The sequence below is a fragment of the Marmota flaviventris genome, chromosome 19, assembly GCF_047511675.1.
Source record: "Marmota flaviventris isolate mMarFla1 chromosome 19, mMarFla1.hap1, whole genome shotgun sequence".
Classification (NCBI taxonomy): Eukaryota; Metazoa; Chordata; class Mammalia; order Rodentia; family Sciuridae; genus Marmota; species Marmota flaviventris.
In genome coordinates, this window is record NC_092516.1 from 20,355,683 (window position 1) to 20,361,682 (window position 6,000).

Below are 6,000 nucleotides of genomic sequence, written 5' to 3' on the forward strand. Positions count from 1 at the left end.
ATTACCCATTTCCCCTGCCCCTGGTAAACCTATTTTTTTCCCGAATTTGCCCCTTTTAGATTAATTCGAGTGAAATAATAAAATATTGTCCTTTTCTGTCTGGCTAATTCACTTTGCATATTTTCAAGGTTCATCCACGTTATGACACATTATTAGGATTTTCCTTTTCAATGCTAACATTCCACTGTATGTATATACCACATTTTATATATTCTCCACTTTGATGGAGACTTGGGTATCCACCTTGTTACTGTGAATAATTCTGCTGAGGAGCTGGGTGTGGTGGTGCATGCCTGTAATCCCACTGGCTCAGGAGGCTGAGGCAGGAAGATTGAGTTCAAAGCCAGCCTCAGCAATTTAATGAGGCCCTTAGGAAACTCAATGAGAACCTGTCGCTAAATATAAAAATCTTCTGGGATGTTAGTTACTCTGTGGTTAAGTGCCCCTGGGTTCAATTCCCAGTACCAAATAAATAAATAATAAAATTCTACTGCAATTTGAGCCTGCTTTAAATTATTTTGGGTGTTATCTCTAAAGAGTAAAATTGCTGAGCCATAGGATTATACAGCTTCTTTGGAGAAATATCTTCCAGTCCTTTGTCTTTTTTTTTTTGTACCAGGGATTGAAACTCAGGGGCACTCAACCACTGAGCCACATCCCAGCCCTATTGTGTATTTTATTTAGAGACAGGGTCTCACTGAGTTTGTTAGCACCTCACTATTGCTGAGGCTGGCTTTGAACTTGTGATCCTCCTGCTTTGGCCTCCAGAGTCGCTGGGATTACAGGCGTGCGCACCTGGTCTTTTGAAGTAAGGTTGTCTCTTTTTAGCTCTCTATATTTTGCGGGTTCATCTTTTATCAGATGCATATCAGATACATTTTACTGATTTCTTCCCGCCCTGGGGGTCACCTTTTCACTTTTGAGAGTTCTTTGATGTGTGCACACTGATTTTTGCCTTACCTTTGCAACCTGCAACTTGGATTTCTTTCCTCTTCCTTTCCAACTGGATGCCTTTCTTTTCCTTGTCTACTCTGGGTCAAATCTCTGGTACAAGTTAAATAGCAATGGTGAAAGCTGACATCCTGTCTCTTGTTCTTGAACTCTGGGGAAAGTGTTCAGTCTTTTTCACCATCGAGAATGCTAGCTGTGAGTTTTTCCTAAGTGGCCAATATCATGTTAAGGACAGTCCCTTCTATTTCTTTTATTTTTATCATGAAAGGACACTTTGTAGGACATGTGGTGTGCCTATAATCCTAGCAACTCAGAAGGCCGAGGCAGGAGAATCAAATTCAAGGCCTCAGCCTCAGTCACTTAGCAAAGTCCTAAGCAACTTAGTGAAACCGTTTCCAAACAAAAAGGGTCAGGGATGTAGTCCAGTTGTAAAGCACCCCTGGGTTCAATTCCCAGTACCAAATGAGGGGGTGGGGAAGGGTTTTTGCATCAAGTTAACTGGGTTTCTTCTTTGTTTTATTAATTTGTATCATTGATTTCCTTATGTTAAGCATCTCCTGTACTACTGGGATAAATCAAATTTGGTCATGCTACATAGTCCCTTAATGTGCTGATGACCTGCTGAGAAGTCTTTCCCAGGCTCAAGTGTATATTTCAGAGAGTATTGTTAAAATAGATTGTGTTCCAAGTATTTGCATATCGAGACTCTAGGTTCTGTTAAAATCCTTTGGTAAGCTGGGTGCAGTGGTACACAACTCCTGTAATCCCAGCAGCTCAGGATGCTAAGGCAAGAGGATTGTAAATTTGAGGCCAGCCTCAGCAACTCAGCAAGGCCCTAAGCACTTAGCAAGAACCTCAAAAAGGGGAGGCAGGGGATGGATATGGCTCAGTGGTTAAGTGCCCTTGAGTCCAATCCCTGGTACCACAAATAAAGAAATAAAAATAAAATAAAAACAAAAATGGCCAGGGATATACCTCAGTTGTAAAGTGCCTCTGGGTTCAATTCCCAGTGTACCTCCAACCCTTGCCAAAAAAAAAAAAAAAATCTCTTGGTAAATATTTCCTTTCAGTAGTCAATTGATCTCTGGCCCAGAGAGTCAGTTGTTCAGAAGTTTTAGTTGCCTGTGCCCCTACTACAGTTGAGCCCATCCTTGGGCCAAACCAGCAATAGAAAAACAAAATAGTGATTGCCCCACTTCTTCAGACAAGTGTCCTCTTTCCTGGTTCCTCTAAAGTTTTAGCTTCCAGAGCAACACTGCTGCATAATTTTGTAATTGTTCCCTGCCCCTGGTGGGAAAAAAGGGGAGTAGGGGGATGGGATCTCCTGCCAGGCTTTCCAGTCCACAGGCTCCTTTTCCTGGTCCAAGATGGGTTTTTCTTTTGGGGTTTTTGCAGCCTGACCTCAGAAGCCACAAAAGAAAAAATACCAAGAAACTCACCCCTGTATTGCTTGCTTCAAGTTTTGAATTTCCCCCCAATATGCCGGCCTTTACTTCACAGAGTTCTCAGGTTCTTTTTCGTATTTTTTTCCTCATTTCTCTCATCAGTGGAAAAGTGAGCGTAAAGCTGGGAGACAATTTTTCAAATTCACACTGGGAGAATCCCTGAGTATGATCTTGTTTTCACAAGACTGCTCTTGCAGCTGGAGTTGTACAATCTCACCTGGAAGTTAACTTTGAAAACTCTTGAATAATCTGAGCTCATCTGCATAAGTTTTTTTTTTTTTTTTTGGGGGGGGTGGGTGGGCAGCAGGGATTGAATCCAGGGGCACTTAACCACTGAGCCACATCCCCAGTCCTTTATATTTTTGAGACAGGGTCTTGCTGAATTGCTTAGGGCCTTGCTACATTGCTAAGCCTAGCCTCAAACTTGCAATCCTCCTGCCTCACCCTCTTGAGCTGCTGGGATTACAGGCATGCGCCATTATGCCCAGCCTCTATAATTATTAGGGGTTCAGCTAGATTTCCTGAAACTCATGACAGGAAGTTATTTTTCAGAGTTTGTTTTCCCACCTATATTTTCTTAAAACTCAGGAAGATACTTTTTATTTATTAATTTTGGTACCAGGGATTGAACCTAGGGGCATTTAACCACCAAGTCACATCTCCAGCCCTTTTTAAATATTTTATTTAGAGACAGGGCCTCACTGAGTTACTTAGGGCCTCACTAAATTGCTAAGGCTGCTTTTGAACTCACGATCCTCCTGCTTTAGCCTCCCAAGCAGCTGGAATTACAGGCATGTGCCACCACACCCGCCAGGAAGATACTTTAAAAAATCTGTAAACCTAAGTTGTTTTTAAACAAAACAGCAGCAGCAGCAGCAGACTATGATTCATCATAGATGTGCTCAAATTCACACTTGGAAATTTCTTTTGGAAATGACTCTGGAGGCTAAAGCAGGAAGATAGCAGTTCAAAACCAGCCTCAGTCTCAGCAACTTAGTGAGGCCCTAAGCAAGTCAGGGAGACTCTGTCTCAAAATAAAAAATAAAAAGGGCTGGGGATGTGGCTCAGTGGTTAAGCACCCCAGGGTTCAATCCTTGGCACCTAAATAAATAAAAAGAAATTTGTGAATATGTGGTTGTTTCTGTTTATAAACTGTTGTTATTTTCTCAAAATCTGAAAGTTAAGAAAACTTGTGAACATGAGTTTTTCACAAAAAAACAAAGGGTATATATTGCTTCCTCCCCAAAAGTTAAAGCCAAAACCAAATCTTGTCCAATGTGCTCTAGGCCTGGCAGAACTGCCATGTTGTACAATTCCAGGGCATAGTAATCACTTTGTTATCTAGAACAGGTTTCAGCAAATTATGGTCCATGGGCCAAATCTGGTCTGTGGATTTTGTACCATCAGTTAGTAAGGATGGATTTTATGTCTTAAGAGGTATTAAAAAGAAAAGAAATAGTTAAATAATAGTGAAAGACTTAAAGAAATCCTCTAGCTTCACTTGCTCCTAGTTGACCTAAAAATCACTAATTTTGGAGGTCACATGGCTAGACAGTATTAGTCTCCCACTAATAGTTAACTGCTGTAGACAACACCTCTAATGTATGGGTTATGATGATCCTAGGTTACTTTCCAGGGATCTGAAACAACTGTTGATTCTTGACCCGTGGATGTCCCATGGGTGACTGGAGTAAGATGGAAACACTAAGCATCTCTGTCTGTATATTATACCTGTCTCCTGTGCCGCCTTAACTTTTGGGTCAGATTTCACTCAGCACTGCAATGTAGACATCCTGGTCATTTGAGAAATTCACCCCACAACAATAAAGGATTAACTTGACCTAGACTTGACTAGTCTCTTCTGTCTTCAAGGCTAGACACTAGCTGCCATGACTGGAAACACCCAGACTATGAAAGGAGTAAAAAGAGGCGGCACCTGAATTCCCAGGTCTCCATACCCCTTACTTTCTAGTTACATGATATCAGACTTCTTTGGGCCTCAGGTTCTTTATCTATAAAAATAATAATAAGGTTTTTCCAAAAAGATTGAATGAGATATGGCATGTAAAACACCCAGTATGTAAAAAGTCAATAATGCTGGCTCTGATGTTACTCATTACTATAGTTTGAACAACCATTTGTAAATAACTCACTTTGAAATCTTTTTGTTTTTTCCCCTTCTGTGATGGGCTAGGAATTTGGCATCTCCCTTTCTTTTTGTTAGTAATAAAATTCCAAGTTTAAATTAACATAACTATCCAGCTAGAGGTTTTCCTACATGGTGGTAAGAATAAGACTAAGATCTGGTCAATGAACCAGTGTAATTTCCAGGCCTGCTATATCCTCTTCCACTTCCTGAGAGCTTAAACAAGGAGACTTGGGTTAGTGGCATAATAGGACAGTGGACCCAGATTCCCATAAGATCCTGTGGAACAGTTGTTACATAACCCCAAGCATGGACCACCTACCTACCTTTGAACTATCACAAGAGAAATACCCTGTTTTGTTTGAATATCTAGATGTTCCAGAATATAGTAGCTTATAGTTGAATTAATGTGTCTTAAACTTTCACCTTCAATCATTGCCTCATTTGTCTCAAAGACTCCTCAAACTTGGGGAAAAACCAACCTCATTATCACAGCTCCCAGCATATGTGCTATTAGTGCATTCCTAAACACACGAGAATACTCCAGGTACTTCTTGATTACAGTCCTATTTGTTTATCCTCCAATTAGAAGAATGTCATTCTTCACTTCTTCCACTCATAGAAACCCCATGGCCTTTTACGCTCACACCTCCTCAAGGGTCCCCCACCTTTCATCCCAGCTATTTTGGCTTTAGTTGCTTTTTGCTTTCTAAGTTAGCTCTCTGCCTCCAATTTCACACTTTACAATGCTGCTTCATTCTCTTTCCTACATTGGACCCCTTCATGTTATTTGTCTATAAAAATCAAAGCCTTTCTCAGATGCCCCACTCAGGTTCCAATCTGCCTCCTGCACACACTCAAGTACACTTCCCCCTGACTCTTTGCACTTGCTCTCTTTTCCTCTTCCAGTCATCCATCTTCATGGCCCTTTGAGGCAGCAACCACAGCAAACACAGTGTTTCTTAAACTTGGTAAAGAATAATTTTTTAAAAGTTTCCAATCTACTGCAGACCAATACTTTTATAAAAATTATGCTTACTCTTAATTATGGTCCCCATCCTGTTATAACAGGTAATAGCTGATCTACACTGTTTCAAAAACCACTCTTCACACTTACCTAGATTAACTATCTTTTCTCCTTGCCTCATGAACCACCACTCACCCTTCAAGGTTCAGCAGTCTCTACTACCTCCACTATGCCATCCCTAATGTTATGCCCCGTAGTCACGTTCTGTTCATTACACCCACCTTTTTTAATTCCACTGCTGTAACTTATCACATCACTACAATTTCCCATTAAATATCAAGGTGTACTAGATTCTTTGAAGTCAGGGGTACATCCAATTCATCCTGTATCCCAAGCCTTGTTCCTGTCATGTGGTTAATTTAGAAATCTAATTAGCAAATGAATGAGACCAACACACACCTGTGACAACATGCAGAAAATTAGGAACTGTA